A 22037-nucleotide genomic window follows, 5' to 3' on the forward strand; every position below is an offset into this window, starting at 1 on the left:
GTGATCCTGTCTCAAACAATAACAGCAACAATAATAATACGGAAAAGTTAAAAATATTAAAATTTAAAGTAATAATACAATATTTAAAAAGGAACAGGTGAAAAGAAAAGGATTTTTTAAAAATTAAAAAGAAACAGAAAAGAGCAAGGAATTTGGAAGAATTCAATTAAATAATAAAACTCAACAATATTAGGCAAAAGTAAGAAGAAAACAGTGGGGTCAAAAATTCTTCACAAGTCTTAAATGCTTGGGTTGGACCAGCCTGTTTCCAGTTGTTTAATTCTTCTCCGAGCCCTTCCAAACAGTCCCCTGTGAGTGTCTCAGACCTGTGTGTCCCCCACCTCCGTGAGTCTGGATCATCACATAGACCGTCATGCAGTTGATCCCCCACCTCGGCATCCTTCCTCCCTCTGCAGCACACGCTCATCCTCTCCACAGCTGGTTCTTGTGACCCACCCAGTCACGGTGGCATGCGTTCCCAGGGCCCCTGACTTGCAACTGCTCAGTGTTTTCCAATTCCTAGTTACTTAATTCCCATCAAAGGCCCTCTCTAACCATGGCATCCCTGTTCTTCATGACTTTGAGGTATAGGAGCAATGTAAGGTACTTCTTCTTCATTCTGTAGCCCTGCCTAGGTGGCAACTCACTATTCAATGCAGGTTGCTCTCACAGTTGCAGGCTCTTCCGATGGCAGCTTCCAGAGGGCTGGGATTACAGGTCTGTGCCCAAACACTGGATCCCAGCATCCACACTGGATTCAGTGCCTACAGGAATCTTGGGTTGCTCAGTTGGCTAGGAGCATCAGTATGTCGTCCCTGAGACAGCCGACATTCTACAGGCTGTCCTTGTGCTTGTGAGCTAGCTCTGCGTGGATTACTTTCTGTTGCTGTGATAAAATGCTGTCACCAAATGCAACTCACAGGATGAAGTTTATTTTGGCTTATATTTCTAGACAGGGAGTCCATAATGGTTCCCTGGGGAGGTATGGTAGCATGCAACCTAAGCATGAAGCTAAGAGACGTCTGCAATTGAAAACACAAAGCAGAAAAACAAAACAAAACAAAAAGACTGAAAAAGGAGGTGGGATTGCTTTCTCAAAGCCAAGCCCAGTGACATACTGCCCCCAGCAAGGCTTCATTTCCTAAATGGCCCATAACCTCTCCAAGGCTTTACTAACATGGAGACCAAAGGTCCATATACCTGAACTGATGACGGGCATTTCTCATTCAAATAGCCACGCGCTGGATGCATTTCTTCACTTTCCTTTCTGCTTCCCTGCTCCTCTGAGCTTTCTCGTGGCTTTCTTAGTTCTTCCCCCTTTTTCTCTCCCTGTGAAACCCTCTTCCTCTTGCCCTGACTCTCCCTCATTCCTCATTCCGCGACTGTGAGGATGCTGCTCCACTCGCCACTGTATCCTGGAGCTTGGCTGATGCTCCAGGCCCTCTTTCCCATGCTCACAGGGAGATTTCCCTCTTCAACCAGGAACAGTGTTTGGGAGAATGACCATGGACTGGGGAGCAGATGGGATCGCTTTTCTAGCTCCGACCAGCTGTGGCCTCCACACAGCCCCTCGTGCAGGTCCGTTCGTGGTCAGCTTCTTCTACAGGTTTCTGCATGGTCAGCTCCTTGTGCAGGCCTGTTCACGGTCCGTTCATGGTCATGGAAGTTTCTGGTACCACCATTGTTCTCAAGGAGGAAGGGAATAACTGATCTGAATTGAGTTAATGAATCATTTCTGCAAACCTTAAGCGAACTTGAACGACAGCATTCTCTCATAAAGAGCAGGCATGCATTTTAACAATACAGTTTCAGAACAATTGTTCTCTCTTTTAAGTTCTGTCCTAGATTTTATGACCTCTCTATTTGAAAATATCAAGGGAGAGCACCCGCCCCTCGGTCTTGCTGTGTTGAACAGTTTAGCTCTTGTGTGTCACAGCAGGACAGTTACAGTGCCGCATCTCTGGTGCTCACAGCCTCAGAGCACTTCCAATTGCAAAGTGGATGCTGTCAGACTTAGCATGGTCACATGAACAGTCAGCTAGCAGGCTCCCCTTTCAGTGTCTGAATGAAACACACGCTGTATGTTCTCTGCAGTTTTGTCCCAAATATGTATCTTAGAAGACACACATACTTCTTAAGGAGTAGATTATTCTATTGCAGTAGTTCTCAACCTTCCTAAAGTCAAGACCCTTTAATATAGTCTCTCATGTTGTGGTGACCCCCAACCACAAAATTATTTTCATTGCTACTTCATAACAATTTCATAACAATAATTTTGCTACTGTTAAGTACGGATCATAGCATAAATATTTTTGAAGAGAGACATTTGCCAAAGGGTTCAAGACACACAGGCTGCAAGTCACTGTACTAAAAGGTGAAAAGATAGCTAAGTGCTCACTCCACTTTCAGAGGGGCACAGTTCGGTTCCCAGCACCACATGGGAAATTCACATTTGCCTTTAACTCCAGCCCTAGGGGACAGGAAGCCCTCTTTTTGCCTCTGTGGGCAAGTGCACACACACACACACACACACACACACACACACACATGAATGAATGAATGAACACATCCATAGATAGATAGATAGATAGATAGATAGATAGATAGATAGATAGATAGGTAGATAGATAAAATACAATCTTTTAAAAAAGCTATTCCAGTTTCAACAACCAATTCCATTGATGACAACACAGTCTGTGTACCTTCAGCCTTATCAATGTTTATCAACTTGCAGAGTTTGCTTGAAGGATTTTTTTAATTATAAAAATCAATTAGAAGAAATTAGCATATGAAAATGTGTATATCATTAGTCATCAGAGAAATGTCAATCAAAACCACAATGAGACATCATTTCCCACTCGACAGAATGATTGCAATTAAAGAACTGATAATGACACCTGTTGGTGAGGATGTGACAAATTTGCAACCTTCTCATGTTATTTGTGGGGATGCAACATGATGACTTTGCTTTGGTGAATGTTTTGACAGGTCCTCAAGATGTCACACACAGAGTCACTGTGCGCACTAAGTGTTTCTCTCCTAGGCAAAGGAAACATCAGTTCATGGAAGAACAGGTACACAGATGTTCATGGCAGGATTTTTCATTATCTCAAAAATTAAAACAATCAAAACACCTACCAACTAACGAATGAATCAAAAATGATAGAGCCGGGCTGGAGAGATGGCTCAGTGGTTCAGAGCACTGACTGCTCTTACAGAGGTCCTGAGTTCAAGTCCCAGCAACCACATGGTGGCTCACAACCATCTGTAATGGGTTCTGATGCTCTTTTTTGGTGTGTCTGAAGACAGCAAGATTGTACTCATATAAATAAAATGAATAAATCTAAAAATATTGATAGAACCAAGGTAATACAAGATTATCTGGCCATAAAAAGTATGAAGGGCTGAAACACAGTAGAGCTGAGCTGAACTTGGGAAGCCATAATGTTAAATGAAAGAAGCCAATCATGAAAAATCACATATCATGTGATTGCACTTACGTAAGATGCCCAGAACAGTCAAATCAGGAGAGATGGGAAGTCAATTAGCCATTCCTAGCGCTTCAGCACAGGATTAGGAACCAGTGTGTGCCTGAGTGGGAGCATGGTTTCCTTTGAGATAAAGACACTGGTTTATAGTTGTAGTGACAGTCGCACAACTCTAAATGCAGGAAATCCCACCGAACTTTGCAGTTTAAACTGGGAAATGCGTATCGTATCACATTCCACTTGATTTTTGAGACGAAGTCTCTCACTGAACCTGGAGCTTCCCGTTTTCATCTTGACTGTCTGGTCCATGGAGTGCCTGGATTCACCTTCTCCTGCATCCCCATGCAGTGCTGGGGCAAAAGGCACCTGTCACCAAGCCTGGGTACTACACGGAGGCTGGAGAATTTTCACCCAGTTCTTTGTGCTCGTGCGGCAAGCTCTTTACCGATGGAACCTGCTCCCTAGCCCCACATTTTAAAAATTAAAACTAAAAATAAATCAGAACCGCAGGTCTTCAGATTACCCGAAAATAGGCACTGCTGGAAATTCACACACGTCATCCCTATAGATATTTTTGTCCCTTTACTGTTCATGTGCCCATGACCATTAACAAAATGAGAGTCTATTTTGAATGTGGTTTACATTTTACACAAATGATAGGCACTACTGAGTTCTCCATTGCTATGAAAAATGCCCGAGATAATCAGTTTATAGAGGTGAGACTTGAGGCTGCATAGACGGCTCAGTGGTTAAGAGTGTATGCACACGACTCTTTCAGAAGACTGAAGTTAAGTTCCCAGCACCCACAACTGTAACTCTAGTTCCTCTAGAGAGGATGGCTTCAGAGCCCCTGGAACTAGAGTTACAGTTGTGGGTGCTGGGAACTGAACTCCAGTCTTCTGAACTTTAGGCCATCCTCTAGCCTCTGAGGGCACCTGCACTCATGCGCACATAACCTACACACCGACAAACACGCACACGCACACGCACACACACACACACACATACTTTACAATAAGAGGAAAGACTTAGTTTGACTCATGGTTTATATGTCAGTGTTCAGCTGCATTGCTTTGGGACCATGATGAAGTAAGAAATCACAGGAAGGAGCCTGTGGTGGAGTAAATCTGCTCATTTTGTGAAAGTCGGGAAGAAGAGAGGGGTGGGGGGGTGGGGTCAGTGTTCCAATGTTCTCTTCAGAGATCTATTTTCTCCAACCAGAGTATGCATCCTGGTATTCTTGCCACCTTCAGACAGAGATGTCAGTTGGGGACCGGCTGTTGACACATGAGGGTTTCGAGATCTGTAACAGAGAGTGGTGATAAGTAGTGTCTGCAGCCTTTTTTCATGTTGTGCTATGCACAACATGTAAAAATTTCAAATTGGTGTGAGGCTGCATATCTGTAATCCTTGCCCTTGGGATGCTGAAGAGGAGAGACAGTAAATTAGTTGGAAGCCAACCTGTGCTGCATAGAAAGACCTTGTATCTGTGTGTGTGTGTGTGTGTGTGTGTGTGTGTGTATGCAAATTAATGTGTCCATGTAAACATACATGTGTCTGGCTTATCTATTTTAATTTTATATTGTATTTCATTAAGTTAAAGTAATATAATCTCTATTGTTGAAACCGTAGATGGTTTTGTTGTATGTGTATATGCACACCCATAGGTGCATATTAAATATGGAGGGCAGAGATTAATATCAGGTCTCTTCCTCTACCATTCTCTGTATTGCCTTTGGGTAGAGGATCTCCTACTGAACCTGAATACCGCTCACTTGGCTACACTGGCCAACCAACTCCAGGATTCCATCTGTCAGCCCCCCCCAGCACTGGGGGCATAGGTGCGCACCCCAGGCCTGGCCTGTATGCAGGGATCTGTACTTGGGACCTATGCCTGTATAGGAGGTGCTTTGTCAACAAAGCCACCTCCTCGGCACTCTGAGTATTATCTGGGATAATTCACAGCAGTACCTGTTATTAGTTATTTTTAGATATCTGTGGTCAAACACTATAATTTTAGTTCATAGAAAAAGTTTTTTGGGGGGCTTCATAGTATGTACCAGGTAGGAAGGTCCTCCTCTGGATTTGCATAGAACTCCAGAGCAAACACTGGTGCTATAAAAATACATAAAAACTTTTTTTTTTTTTTTTTTTTTTTTTTTTTTTTGTTTTCAAGACAGGGTTTCTCTGTGTAGCCCTGACTGTCCTGGAACTCACTTTGTAGACCAGGCTGGCCTCAAACTCAGAAATCCGCCTGCCTCTGCCTCCCGAGTGCTGGGATTAAAGGCCTGCGCCACCACACCCAGCACATAGAAACTTTAAAAAAAATTTTTTTTTAGAGAATATAAAACAGTGTTTTAGAGACAGGGTTTCTCTATGTAGCCCCAATGTCCTGAAACTTGCTTTGTAGACCAGGCTGGCCTTGAACTCAGAAATCTGCTTGCCTCTGCCTCCCAAGTGCTGGGATTAAAGGCAAGCACCACTACTACCTAGATGATGGGGAAAAATGTAAGCAGAAATTGTTTTCTGGAATACTAACACCACAAGTTTCTAGAAACAACCTGCATATCTGTGGTATGTGGCAAGCATTTACAATGCTCCTAAAACTGCTACTGAAAAACAAAACAAAACAGAACACTTACTATACTGACATAAATAAATAGAAAATTTTAAAACATGGGGAAATATCTCTCTCTTTTAAAGCAAGGGGATTAAACCCAAGACCTTCTGTCTTCCAAGCAGAAATTGCTAGTTTCCAAATCGCCAGTGTGGCTGTGCCGGGAGAGTCCGCTAACCAGCAGCATGTTTATCCCAGTTGAAAACTGCGAGGACACAACACCCGAAACAGCACTAACTAAAATTCAACATTTTTCTGTTTTTTTGAGATAAGTGTTCCGTGAAGGTTCCTCTCTCAATTTCTCCATTTTTGCAATGTGTCTTTTTCTTCCCCCTTATGAGACAGGATATCATGTAGCACATTCTGGACTAACTAGACTTTTGAGGTGTCTGAGGCTGGCCTTGAACTCCTGATTCTCCTGCTGCGGTGCTGGGACTACAGGCTCCCACTACATTAGGAGTCCTCCCTGGTTCGTTTCACCTGTCTGGCATGATAAGCCCCTGGTCCAAAGACATCCACATCCAAGTCCCCGTAACCCATAAATTACCCAATGCTGAGCGGCCAGGAGGGAAAGCGGGCTCTCACCGGCTGGGAAAGGAAATAATTAGGGCTGGTGAGTTGACTCCAGGGTTAAAGTGGTTGCTGCACAAGAAACAAGCTGAGGACCCAAGTGCAAATCCCCAGAGTCTATGTGAACACTGGGCAGGTGTGGTGGCCACCTGACTGGGAAGACTGTGACAGAGAAATCATGGGATGTCTAGCTTGATAGCTAGCCAGGACTCAACAGCAGTGAGCTCTGCGCTCAGCTGAGAGACACTACCTCAATGAGTAATGTGAAAGAATACTGAAAGACTCTCAGCACACTTCCTCAGCTACCCACACACACATTCCCTCTCTGTATGTGGACACAGATACACACATGCATGCACAGCACACACACACACACACACACACACACGTATACACACTATATTCACATAGATATGAAAAATAAAAAAAGCGTTCTGGATCTTATTGTTGGCCCACTTCAGTAGTGTGGATCCTTGAAGCGTGGAGAGATGAAAGTTAGTGTCGTGGGTGGAGGGAGTCAAGGAGAAGGTGAGGGCACTCAGAAAGACGTGATAAGGTATTTCTGACTATGAAGATGGAAGAGACTCATGAGCTGAGAAACAGCACCACCTCTGGATACCAAAAGAGAGGCAGGAACAAGATGCCCTTCCAGAGGGAAGTCACACTGACAAACCCCAACTTTATCCTTGGGCCTCTGGTCAGGATTTTGGGGCTTCCAGAACAAAAAGGGGATAATTTCCATTTTTTTTTTTAAAAAAAAACTCTCCCCACCGTGTGTGTGTGTGTGTGTGTGTGTGTGTGTGTTCACGTCTGTGAGTATGGGTGTATACGTGTATACTCACCACAATGCTTATGGAAGACAAAGGACAACCCTCCACTCTCACTCTATCACACTGATCACACTTCCCTCCACTCTCACTCTATCACACTNCCCTCCACTCTCACTCTATCACACTGATCACACTTCCCTCCACTCTCACTCTATCACACTAATCACACTTCCCTCCACTCTCACTCTATCACACTGATCACACTTCCCTCCACTCTCACTCTATCACACCACTTCATACTTCTCTCTACTCTCACTCTATCACACAGATCACACTTGCCTCCACTCTTACTCTATCATACCAGTTCACACTTGCCTCCACTCTCACTCTATCACACAGATCACATTTGCCTCCACTCTCTATCACACCAGTTCACACTTGCCTCCACTCTCACTCTATCACATTGGTTCATACTTCCCTCCATTCTCACACTATTACATCGGTTCACACTTCCCTCCCCTCCCATGTGTCTTTTTTCATTTTAGTCTCAAATGCCAGCACTTAATTCAAGCCTTCATTTAGCATGTGGATGTAACAGATCCTTAACGGTAACCAAGGAGATATGATGGTAAATTTTGAGTCAGGATGCCTGAACTCTGCTTTGTCTCTGCTACTGATTAGCTTGTGACTCAGGAAGCCTCTTTGCCAAGCTCCTTCATCCTCCACTCTAACAGTGAAAACGGAGAAAATGAGCAAGGTGATTATGCACTTTCCGGCTCCTGGGAGGTCTCCAGTGCAATCCCTTCTTTCCATGCCTCCTCACATCGCACAGCAACCCAGAACGCCTAAGATCTGCTTGACGAAACCGCGCTCTTACACAGAAACCTGGGCTGGGCTTTCACTGTGTAGACATTAGTTAAGTCCCTGTTTGAGACCTCTTACAATCTGCTATCACCCTGCAACACGTTTTCGTTGACAGATTTTCCTTCTCATCATTCTGTTCCTTCTTTCCCTACGCGAGGACTGCGTGACCGACCTCTCCTCCTTTCTCTTCCATTCTTACTTGGCTACCAATGTCCTGTTCTTTCTGAGACCCTGAGCTCTCCCTTGGGATTGCTTCTCTCTTTCCCCATAACCACTGCTAAGGTTTCTGTCTCAAATCATCACGAGGTTTATAAACCATCTAAAATCTTCAATTCAACACAAGTCTGGGGACGAGGAAGGAGACTAAATCAGAAATAAGTGAAATAAAAGAAACTGACTCAAAGCAATAAATGGCTCCTTCCAAGTTTCTCGAGGAAGTGTGTGGGGCACGAATGTGCTTCATCCGCATGCACTGTTGTTTCTAAGGTGTGTGTGCTGTGTCTCCCTGGGGAAGGAGCCCTTATGAGGAAGCTGAATGTGTCCCTTTAGTACCATCAATTGGGAAACTGATGACACACCAAGCAATGCCATTCATGTGCTCAGTGGTGTGATAAATGGCAACAATGTTAATGTACCAAATCCAAGTTTGGTTGCCATAATTTGTTAAGCCATGAAATATCTAAGAGAGGTTTAATCAGTGAGTCCATGAAAAGGCTACTGGAGCTCAGTATATGTTAGCCCGGTTAACCCTCAATGCTGGACTAGGTAGACTCTCATCTGGTCTCCCTCAATTCTTGGCCTCCATAGCTTTGCCAGCAATCCTGCTGGTGTGGGCCAAATTCTTTAACACCTCCTTGACTTTTTTTTTGGCTTCTGGAGGAATTTCTTCCTTGCTTGCATCATTGCAAGCTGGACAGTCATTGTTGGATGTCCAGGGTGGTTCGTTTTAGTCAGTTCAGACAGGCAGTGGCCTTGAGTTAGTTCAAGAGGTGACTAATTTTCTCCAGGAAGAACAGTGATTTTCTTTCCCACTACTGGGCACCAGTCCCACAGAACTTCATGTGTTAGACAAGCATCCTACCATTCAGCTGCATCCCCTGCCTCAGGAAGGGCAATTCTCAAGAAACTAAGCATCTACAAGAGCCAATGAAAAACTGAGTCCACTTGAAGCATCATGACAGATGTTTAGATTTCCTTGAGTGACAAGCATCTTTGATTGGTTTTTCTCTCTTTTTAAACAAGAGCTCACTATATACCCTGGCTGGCCTAGAACTCCCTGTGTAGACCAAGTTATCCTTGAACTGACAGTGATCTACCTATCTGTGCCTTCTGGATGCTGGGGTTAAAAGCATGTGGCACCGTGGTCAGCCTTGGTTGAATTATTTTCGTGAAACCCTGAACAAACTCAATTCGGCCAGCATTTGTGATTTTTGGACTACCGCAGCACATTCCAGAGGACTCTGCAATCTTACTACTGTATTCTGAAGGCTTCCTGTATGATCAATTCACTCTCCTACAGTACCCAAGGCTAAGAGCTGTGTTGCCATCATGGAGCTGAGCTCTTGGCTGCAGTCTGAAACCATGACAACTTGAGTGCCCGATCTGAAGCTCAGAACCTCCGTCAGCACATATCTCTCCTTGAGACGCTAACACGATCCTTCTTAGTTACAGTTAGGTAGAGCAAAAATGCTTGATGTTTTTCCATTTCTTATTCTCTGTGTATAGTTCCTCTCTCCCCTCCCCACATACCCAAATCCATTCTGCATACACATTGTACTGCCAGAGAATACAAATGCCACTTTCTTTGCCTTGTCACTGACATGAATTTTTTTTCCTAATGTAACTTGGCAAAGGCATTGTATTAGAAGTGGTGTTCATGTCTTTTCTTATTCTGTGGCAGATTTTAATTCTCCTTCAAAGATTACATAGACTTCCTATACATTCCTTCATATAGCCAACATTTCTCTTTCCCACACAGACTGTATAGCCTTGTAACATCCTGACCTGGTGAGAAAGTGACTGTTTTAGCTTTTTAAATCTATGGTGCCATCTTCTAACTAAAATTCAGAGATAGTTATTTACATAAAAATTATGCACATATTCATGTATCTCCTTCAGCCATGTGTCCTGTGCAGGTCACTTACATCCTGACATATTTAGAAATTAGCTACCTCAACATAGCAACTGTCTCCTGCATGCCAACATCCTCCCAACATCTCTTCCTTCCTTCTGGTATGTTCTTAGCTGTATTCCACACCATCAGAAACTGTTGTGGCTGGTTACTGTGCTCCACATTATTAGCAGTAGCATGTCGACAAGCTGGCTCCCCGTAATGAGCACCACTGGAGTCCAGAGAACAGTAAGGGATGTCTATCAATGTATCACATCATCTTATTTGGAGATGGCGAAAGAGCCTTCTGGGATCCCCTTGTTAGACTGTCTTGTCTAAGAATCCTTGCTTCTGTTCCCAGGTACTCATTCTGATATACTGACTCGGTCCCAAGGAAGAGCAAGTGGTGCTGGCTCTTCGCAAACCTTCATATGAGTAGTTCTCAGAACCTTTATCTTTCCTTCTTCTGAAAACCTCACAAAGCAAACTCTCAAGGCACAGCTGTGAAGAGCAAGCCCAGTGTGGCCATGCAAGCCTGCAATCCCAGTGCACAGCAGGGGGGAGCATGGGAAGATTGCTGCAAGGTCCCGGCCAGCCCGGGCTACATAGACAGCATCAGTCCAGCCAGGGCTACAAGGAAAAGAAGAAAAGAAGAGAAAGGAAAAACAAAAACAAAAACAGAGCTGAGACTGGAAACAAAGAGATGAAAAAGACAGACTGTTGTCATCTCCTGCAATAACCATGTGAGAGCTGACAGACCCAGAGTCAGGAAGCCCTCCTTAGGGAGACCCTGGTTTGTATTAGCCCAGACAAAACTAGGTCCTTGTATTTTCCTGAGGCATAAGCATCCCTGAATCGGATGTTCATACTTTGAAGAAACTGCTTGGTGATTTACTGAGAGACTCAGTTCAGTCTTTGGGATGCAGGCAAAGTCTCACTGATGTGTGGGAACAAAGATGATGCTGGTAACCACAGAAGGGGTAGCAACAGGGAGCACAAAGGCAGAGCATGAAGGCTAACAGCAACAGGGTCTCTGATGGAGCGAAGCAGCCTGCTACCAAGTCCCTGGACTGGGACAGGCCAGCTACTACAGGACCTAGGAGGGACCATGCATTGTCAAGCTGGTCGTAGGAAACCGAGAGGCTCTCGCAGTCTCTCCTGGGCTGGTTGTTAAGGGTTTTGTTTGCAGCATGCAACCTTGGAGAGATGAGGTAATGCCTTCCCCTGGAGCAGGACCAACCTCATCCTGTGGCCTCTGAAAGGGAAAAATTCTCCAATCCCAGAGTTCCTCCTCCAGTAGACATGTCTGTCCACCTCTCCTTCCTGTGTCAGCCCCGGAGAACCTGAGGTTTGTAGAAAACTGGCAGAGAAACACAGAAAACTCATGCTGCCTGCTGTCTTACAGCAGTGAGACTCAAGCCCTGTGTGCCTTGCCAGAATCTATGACTCAGTAACGGGGCCACTCTTCCCTAAAACTAGAGAACAGTCCCAAGCCACTTAGAGTCTCTGGCAACTCTACCGTCAGAACCCAGAGCAGTGCTAATCAACGCAGGGCCTTTCCACGTGCTGAACAAGCCTCTGACTTCCCAAAACATATATGAGGGCAGAGGGGAGAGATCACTCAGTTTAGGGAAAGAAAGCGCTTGCTTTGCAAACAGGAGGACCCACATTTAAACCCTAAAATGCTCTTTCATAGGCATGCGTGCACACGCGCGTGCGTGCGCGTGTGCACACACACACACACACACACACACGCACGCACACTTTCCATTTGTCTTAGTTTACTGTTAACTTCATCTATGAGTACTACATTGGTCAACACAGGCTTTTGAAATCATGAGGCAGATTGTTAACTACTGAACAAAAGCATGTGCTAGGTGTCCACAGGTGAAGAAAAACAGAATGAATGGGACTTTTACTAAATTTCTCATAATAATAATAATGAGTATTCATCAAATCGTGTCCATCTAAGACAAACTGTAAGAAAAGTATGAGGCTGGCTGAATGTAAGGCAATTACCAGGCTAAGTGTGTTGGCACACATCTCTAATGGAAGCACTTGGAAGGTAGAAGCAGGGGGATCCGGCATTCAAGGCCGACCATGGTTTAATAGCTGGTTTGAGGACAGTCTGAAGTATATGAGATTGTCTCAGGAACAAATAAACAAACAAACAAAAAACAAAAACAAAAACCCAAAACACCAAATCAAGAGCTTGCAGGGAGGGCTCAGGTATTCTTCCTTAGCACCAGAGAGAAGGTGCTGAATCTCTGGAACTGCTTCCCTGTGCTTTTCTCAACACGCTGACGCCCTTTTTGCATGTGGGTTCCACACCTTTCTCAATTCAGACTAATTTATGGTAAAGTAACCTGTTTTGTTTTGTTTTGTTTTCCTGGTAAGAAACTGTAAATTTGTTTTAATTGAAACAGGGAACTTCCTCTTCATTTCAAACCCTGTGAAGTTGCAGCGCTCAAGAGCAACAGAGGCAGGCCTGGAGCTGGGAGTGGGGGTGGGGAGGCAGAGGTGATCCTGATGTCTAATCCCAAACTTTCAACTTGGCGATGATGTCTTAAACTGACCTGCCTAAATGATCTTCTGTAGATGCCAGACTGTGCTTAAGGTGGAGAGAACTTCATTTGTGTTTAAGGTGGAGAGAACTCCATTTGTGTTTAAGGTGGAAAGAACTTCATTATCACAAGAGTACAGAGGCCCTGTAGACAACCTCATCACATTTTTTTTTCTCTAAACAATTCGCTCGCGTAGGAATCCCAGGCCTTGGGATTTAGATTGGTGTGGTCATAAAAATCTCTTCTTTATAAGTGAATGTCAGCAAAAGCCTTTAAGTTATTCAGATCACTCCACTTGGCTGCATTTTTTTTCCCTCGGAAGAAAAAGAACTGTTGAGATGTGTGAACAGCTAAGTAACAATTTACGACATACTGAAGTGAAGACAAGTGCCCTCTGCCTATAACCTTAACTACCAATGGTTCTGTATTTCCTGTTCCAGGAATGGCAATCATGTTTCTGTTTCAGAAAGTTGATTATAGCTATCCTGCAACCTTACCTTGTTTCAAAAGGCCATATGACTTCTTATGACCATTTCAAAAAGCCATATGACTTCCTAGGACTACCTCCTTAGGACTGCCTCTTGTGGTTTCCTTGTTTTGACCGCGTGCTCTGCTCTGCTCCTGTAATCCGCCTATTTGTCCTCATTTGGAAGCAGCATGTCCCTGAGCTATAAGAGCCTTCCCTTCTTCACATCCAATGCTGAGCTCTACAGCCTTGCTTTAGAGTGGAGGCAGCCCATGTACATGAATAAAAAAGCTTGCAATATCAGTGGCTTGCTTGAATTAATGTGGCCCTGATGCTTTGGGTCGGTGGTCTTTCTCCGCCCATCTTTGGGATTCCCACTTACATCCACTGCATCACTGAGAAAAGCCTTTAACTCTGATCCTCCCGCCTCCACCGCCCAAGTGCTGTTGGCAATTTTAATGTATATTTCACTGAAGGTTAAGGATTTTGAACAATTTTCTATATGTTCTTGGCCACTTGTACTTTATCTTTTGATCATTTTTCGTTTCACTCACCTATTTGTTAATTGGATTATTTGAGGGGATCATTTTGTTGTTTAATGTGGGGGGTTCTTTATATAGTCTAGAGATAAATGTCCTATCAGATGGTAGATATTGATCCCTACACTTGTGTAGGCCTTCTCCTCATGCTGGGCAGTGTTTTCTTTGCTGCTCTGAGGCTCTGACCTTCATACAGATCACTCGTCAGTCCTTGCTATTCTTTCCTGCGTGGCCAGGGTCCTCTGCAGAAAGGCCTTGCCTGTGCCTGGATCTTGAAGCATTTTCCCTACAGGCAAAATTAAATTGTCAAGTCCAGCTAGTCTATGAACCTACAGTGATCCGACAGTCTTCCAGACCCTGTAGAACCCTGGCATCTGGGCTGTCTTCTATGCTCCTATCTCGGGTCACCTCTAAATTTGCTTGTTAAGTTGAAGCAAAATTGAAGTCATACTTCATGCAACAGGATAGGAATCTATTAGCATGTTATACTTTACTAGGTCTCAGGTGTGTGGAAGTGAAAGGGCAGGAGGACTAATATGAACGAAGACATCAAAGAGAAACTAAGGGTGTGTCCCAGACACACTGGGTTAGGTAGTTGGATATTTTATTTGTTTGGGCTTGGGTTTTTGTTGTTGTTTTGTTTTGCTTTTCTGGTTTTGGTTTTGTTTTTGAGACAGGGACTCACACCTCAGACTGACCTTGAATTTGTTCTATACTTGTATGAAGTTGAACTCTTAATCTGCCTTCTTCTACTTTCTGAGTTCAGGAGACAAATGCCAGCTGGCCTTGTGATGCACAGAGTCATTTTGTTTCCCAGCATCTTACTCAATACAGGTAAAACTGGATCCCCATTATCTTCACACTCAAAGATGAACATTAAGGGATGGAGAATAAAATAGTTATACAGTAAACGAGTGGGCAACAGCTTTGCACAAAGGCAGTGTGGCACAGAGGGGATGCTTATGGTGATGGCAGTGATAGCAGTGGTGATGTGGTGGTGGTGATGTTGTTGTTGTTATTGGTGTTGGTGATGGTGGTGTTGATGCGTGGTGGTGGTGGTGGTGGTGGTGATGGTGGAGGGGGGTGGTGGTGGTGATGGTGATGTTGTTGTTGTTGTTATTGGTGTTAGTGGTGATGGTAGAGGGGGTGGTGGTGATGATGGTGGTAGTGATGGTGATGGTGGTGATGTTGTTGTTGTTGTTGTTATTGGTGTTAGTGGTGATGGTGGAGGGGGGNGTGATGATGGTGGTAGTGATGGTGATGGTGGTGATGTTGTTGTTGTTGTTGTTATTGGTGTTAGTGGTGATGGTGGAGGGGGGTGGTGGTGATGATGGTGGTAGTGATGGTGATGGTGGTGATGTTGTTGTTGTTATTGATGTTGGTGGTGATGGTGGTGGTGGAGGTGGTGGTAGTGATGGTGAGGGTGGTTGATAGTGATGGTGGTGATGATATTATTGTTATTGGTGTTGGTGATGGTGGTAATGGGTGGTTATGGTGATGGTGGTGGTGGTGATGGTGAGGGTGGTTGGTGATGGTGATGGTGGTGGTAATATTATTGTTATTGGTGCGGTGATGGTAATGATGGTGATGGTGGTGATGGTGGTGGTGGTGATGGTGGTGGTGGTGATGGTGGTGGTGGTGGTAGTGATGGTGGTGGTGATGGTGGTGGTGATGATAATAGTGGTGATGGTGATGGTGGTGATGGTGGTGGTGGTGGTAGTGATGGTGGAGGGGGTGGTGGTGGTGATGGTGGTGGTGGTGGTGATGTTGTTGTTATTGGTGTTGGTGATGGTAGTGGTGGTGGTGATGATGAAGGGGGTGTTGTTGATGATGATGGTGGTGATATTGTTGTTGTTATTGGTGTTGGTGATGCTGGTGGTGATGGTGGTGGTGGTGATGATGGCGGTGGTATGGTGGGATATAACATAATTTCTCACTCATCATCTGCAGGCAGGATAAACAAGAGGTCCCGAGTAACCAAATAGCAAGGCAACAGATGTCTAATGTGTGTCTGGTTATGCACCAGGTGAAATCTAACCTCCTAGTTAACCTACCTGACTTTCCTTTGCAGACTCTGATGGGTTCGGGAACTCTCCTTGTTGGTCACAGGTTCTATCAATTGCATGTTTCTCCCTGGTATCCTGAAGGATGTAGCATGGTGGGCTTTTCTATGTCAAGCATCCAGTCTCTCTTCTCACCACCCTGAAGCTGCCATAACTGCCAACTTCATCTTTTCTCCCAGTTTCTCTTCCTGCTGCGACTGCTCTTCCTCACACTCTACCCCTGGTGCTCTGCTCTCTGGTGAGTGGATTTTGGGGTCACTGTACCATTGGTGTTCTGTTCCCCCATGAGTGGATTTGGGCCACAGTCTAGTCCCTACATTGCATCAACCCAATAGTGTGACAACTATTTGACAGACACACAGACAGGGAGGGAGCCGGGGTATTACAGTGTTCAGGAGGGAAGAAGGAAATGTGTTTTCAGTAAAGGAGAATTTGCCTGGAGCCTTGCAAAGGAGTAGAGGAAGTAGATTTTGAAAGGCGGAGAAGTTTTATAAAGTAAAGCTTTGTGGGTTTGAATAGAGATGTCAGCGATGGAATTACAAAATGTGTTTGCCAGTCACACAATAGAGCTATTTAGCAGGTGATAAGGATTCCTGCAAAGGACCAGTGACATGTTTTGTCTTGCAGTTAAATTTTTTTTTTACATTCTATAACAGGAAGGGGAGAAGTGACATCTACAATGGCCTTTTGTGAAGGTGGAACACTTCCTCTTTCTCCCCTGTTGAAGGAGTTGAGCAAGGATTGTCTTCAGCATATGCTGAGAGTACTTGTGGCTCTCTGTGTGGCTTTTCACGCAGTGGGGGATACTCATTTCACTAGAGGAACCAGATTAAGGAGGTTTTATCACAGCCATTCAGGATTCTCTTGGTTAGCTAGTGCCTGCACTCTGGAAGCCTGCAGAAGCGTCATTGGTCTGTACAGCCTTAGTGAGAAATTAAACAAAACATACGTCCTTAACTTTGGAAAGCTTAGTCCCAGGTGAGCTGGTAGTAGGTAATAACTTTGAAAGGCAGAGCCTCCTGGGGGGCTTCAGGTGCTGGGAATAGTGGGGTCCACATCGTTTCCTTTCTGCTCGTTCACTTTATGTCCACAAGGTGATGTTCCATCAGGATGTGCCACACCACCTTATGCTCCAAACAACAGAGCCAATGGTTCAAGGACTGCAACCCCCAGAACTGTGAGCCAAGACAAATCCCTTCATAAGTTGATTATCTCAGGCACTCATCCTTGTAGCAGAAAGGCAACTAACCCTAAACTCCTTCATTCAGTCATAGTTTCAGCAAGACATACACACTGGCAAGTCCAGGCTGAATTTCTGAGCTGGATTTTGGCAACCTTGTGCCATAGGCTTCTCTGGGTAGTGTACAATCTTCAGCAAAAATGCAGGAAGCTCTCCAGTTCGGTAGATTAGATGTGAATGTGAATGCCCCCATCCTTCCTTCTCTCCAGCCTGAAATGAGACCAGATATAGCTTCCAAAGACAATGAGCCTATTTGCTGATGCAATGGGATCTAAGCCTGGCTTCCCTCCATCCCCCATGCCTATATTTTTCCCTCTGTTTCCTTGAGATTGTATTACTTTTAGCCTTGAGTGTTTAAAAAAAGATTGGGGCCATTTATTTAATGTCACAATCAATACTGATCCCAGGGCTATGTATAGGATGGATTCCCAGTAGCAGTGCTTGCTGAAGCTTTCAAGGGCTCAGGGAGAGTTTACAAGCATGGTTCTTCCTTCAATTATAAAGGAGATACAGTCAAGATGAACTAAAGAGCCCAAGAGAGGCTCAGCTCCCTATTCTGTGCTCACAAGATGAACTTGTGTTTACTAGACAAAGAACTTATAGCTGGGAGAAGTAGACTTCTACTTCTAAGAATGTCTAACCAGCTTTCAACCCACTTGTAATAGCTTGTAAAAGAAATTGGTATTAAAAAATGCTGCAAAATGGTAAGGTCATAAATGAATGAATTACAACATTCAATTACTGGCTTTTTCAACTAATAATATTGCCCCATATGATATAATGCCGGATATAAATAGTCATTTAAGATGCTTTCTCTTGTTACACATAGTGAAATGTGACTTTGCAAATGGGTCACTCAATAGAATGGAGCCTGTGTAAACCACGATTTTCCCTCACAGTTCTATTGTAGAAGTTAAAGGAAACCACGGATCCCAGAGTGCATCAGAACAGATATACTTTAAAGACAAGGTGAAACATTTTATACTGTATGACATTCTTGAGATAATGGGAAATTAATATTCTCTATCCTTGCCTTTGTGTTTATTTGTAACTAGATAGCTACACATTTTTAGTGTGTAAAGGCTGGGGGGGAAATCATTTTTAAGGTTTTTCTTAAACAGACAAACAAAAACCTAGAAAGTTAGAACTGGTATGAACAGCTTGTCTGTGGCATTGGTCACCCCCATGTGTCATTATTTTCCATATATTTCAGGCAGACAGTGCAGTATCCATGACCCCAGTGCTTTTGGACCAGTGACGATCAGAATAGCTCACAGTGATTAGCTGTCTAGTGCGTTCATCCTCTAGTAGTAAACAGTCTTCATTTGGAGTCCCTTGCTGTCTTGGAAACAGAGTGTGATCAAAGTTAAAGCAAACCTGTGTTCGAGATATTACCCAAGCTTGAATGTTTCCACAGCACTCAGCTTCTCTGGGTCGATCCACCAACCCAACATTATCTGGGGTTGCTCTAGCGTGCTCTTCCCAGTCTGCCCTCTCTTCTTTGAAATCTCAGCCCACTGGATTAGGGCACTCGAGGCCAAGTCTGACAACCTGACTTTGATTCCTGAACCCCCGTTGCTGGAAAGACAGAATTGACTCCCACAGGAACACACATGGACTAAACTAATGTGACAAAAAGACATGTTGTGGATCCTCATATCTCTCAGATAACTAAATGTGATGCTGCCTCGTCCCATATTCTGTCATGTCTGTCTGACTTGTATGAGCCTTGTTTCCCTAGCAACTCTGAAGCCTCGGAATAGAGAGTGAAGTTTTCTTCATTTTTACTTCCAGATAACTGGGGTAGAACGAAACGGAACTCGATTTAATTCAGTAAATTTGCGTCACCTTCCTTCCAACATCCAGACTAGGAAAATTCCCAAGGTCTTCTGCCACCACAGACACAACTATAGACCATGCAGTTATCCACCATGGTTGATTACCCCCTACCACAGCCTACCACTGAACCTCAGCTACAGAATGAGACATATAATTAAAATGTGTCACTGGAGACCTAATTAACATGCACTTTCCTCAAGAGTCCTATTAGCAGACTGCAAATTAAAAGTGTTTGAAAAGTATAATTGGCATAATGATGAGCGAACACAGAGTAACCACACTACCCCACTGAATACACAGAGAGGGAGCTGATAAAAATGGATAGGCTGTAGCAGCACCTCGCGTGAACAGGCTGTGCCACATCCCCACGCGTGAACAGGCTGTGCCACATCCCCACATGAAGCCTTATCAGACTTCACACAGATAGGCGTTACCAGATCTTCATGTGGATAGGTTACACCAAATCCTCACAGGAGAGAAACCTCATAAGCCAGTTGCAGAAGCATAGACACCGTGTGACTTTGTTCACGAAGGGTTTCCAAGTAAACTTAGGGAAGCAAACACTGTGCTATGGTTGTGAGAGCCAGAGGCAGTGGGAAATGCAAAGCTGTTGCTTTAATGATATAAAATTCCATAAGCTGTTGCTTAATGATAGAATATTTTGAGACACGTACGTTTTACAGATCTGCTCTACAAGGTAACAAAATGGTACTTTTCACTTAGCACTGCTAAATGAGTGTCTATGCTAGTACATATTTCTTAGCATAAGCACAACACGCACACACACACACACACGCACACACACACACACACACGCACATGCACACACACACACACACACGCACACACACACAAATACATCAAAATCTGTCAAGCTGACTGGCTCTGATATCTGTCTTGATCCTTATGGTGATACCCCTCATGCATGCACATATCTAACTTCCTGTGCGGGTGACATCAATTGCACCTCAGTACAGTTGTTAGAGAAAGTATACCATAAAAAGAAAATGGCAGAAAGATACCTAAGATCAACACTGGATTTAGATAAGAAGGCGAATAGTATATATCAGATTCATCATGAAGTAAATAAACAGTGATAGAAATAATGCCTAATGCGATTATGGTATGCTTGGCTCTGTTTCCCACAGTGCATCCTTACTCCTCATATTCATCGCAGAGATCTATATAATCATCTTTACTTCAAGAAGAGGGAAACTGAGGGAAAGTTGAGTTGTAGGAGTTCCAGGACAGAGCTAGGAGTCAGCCTCCAGTGATATATCAGATCTGGGGTTTGAAGGACACTGAGTGGCATTTTGGTGGACTCTGCTGTCCAAAGCACACCCTTGATACTGCTCCAGACAAATGTTCTGTTCCCTGAACTCTCAAAAATCCACTTAATTCTTAAATTCTTCCACAATACTGAGCACAGACTTTTGGTAACAGACACATTATAACATGACCTTCAGTGACTACTTTTAGAAGCTCTGCTCCTTGTATGTGAGATGAAAATGTGACTTTCTCTGACCCTAATAAACAAGGATCCTGAGAGGATGCTATTCTTGGGATTAGACATCAGGTAAGATCTAGTCTTAGCGGACACTAGATTTGGGGGATTCTCTCATTCGCTGATCTTCACAGTCAAGCATTGTGACTCCATTGTGAACAGGGAGAGGTGAGAGAGTTTTCCTTCCATTAGCCAGCAGCAGCAGCAGCAGCAGCAGCAGCAGCAGCAGCAGCAGCAGCAGCAGCAGCAGCAGCAGCAACAACAACAGCGGCTAAACACCTTCAGTTCAATGGCCAGAAAGACAGATTCTGCTAATATACTTGTGTGAGCTTGGAAGCAATTCTTCCTCAGTCTGTATCAGAACACAATTCCCCAGTTACTGGGGAGCCCCATGGACCTTTGACAGAGATGATGTAGGATGTTCCCCAACAGTCCCATCCTCTGGTTCCACACTGTCTTCTCTCAGTTATCCCATCAGGTGCAAATCCAGGCACCATTACAAAGTCCTTTTGTAGATGTAAATATGATCTCAAAGAGGTCAGCACTGAGATTCAGAGGGCCTTCTAGTTGGTTTGTCCAATTAGATGAACCTGCACAAAGAGGCTGACCTCGCCTGAGAGACACTGGACACAAGTGGCTGGAAGTGAGGAGGCCATGTGACCAACAACAACAAAAACAAAAGCGTGGGAAGTTCTGAGTCCAGGATATGGATGTCTACGCTCTTCTAAATGCCAGCCAGGGAAAGTAGACCTAATCACCACCACTACATGCCATGCCACATCACGCCACGCCATGCCATGCTATGCCCCTCAACTGTCTCAGGCTTTTCTGGCCTCAGATTCAAGTATCAATCTTTCAGTCTTCTGCCATGTGGATCACAGGGATCAGGCTCAGGTTGTAAGCTAAGGTGACAAGTGACTTTATGTGATACGCTATCATGCTAGCAGTCAGGCCTCATCTCTCCAACCATAGTCACCAGATTCTGCTGAGGAAAAGACCTGTGACAGTGCCCTTGATTTTAGCTACGTGGGCCGCTGGGCATCACTGCTGGGGCCAGGGGTTTATTTTATGCTACAGAGGAATGAAGTAATACATAGTGTTTTAGCTTGCAAAGTTTGTGGTAAATTTCTTGTTGCTCTCTGAGACAGAACCACTCACCGATGGGCATATATGGGCTAGCCTAACCCTGCCCACATGTAACAGATGTACAGCTTGGTCTTCATGTGGGTCCTGAACAACTGGAGCGGGGGCTATCCCAAGAGCTGTTTCCTGTATGTGGGATATGTTCTAGCTGGAGTGCCTTGTCTGGCCTCATTGGGAGAGGATGCACCCAACACTGGCAGAGACTTGATGTGCTGGGGCAGGGGGCAGGGTACCAAGTAGGGGACCTCCTCTCTCTCAGA

This window comes from Mus pahari, chromosome 2, assembly GCF_900095145.1.
Source record: "Mus pahari chromosome 2, PAHARI_EIJ_v1.1, whole genome shotgun sequence".
NCBI classification, from domain to species: Eukaryota; Metazoa; Chordata; class Mammalia; order Rodentia; family Muridae; genus Mus; species Mus pahari.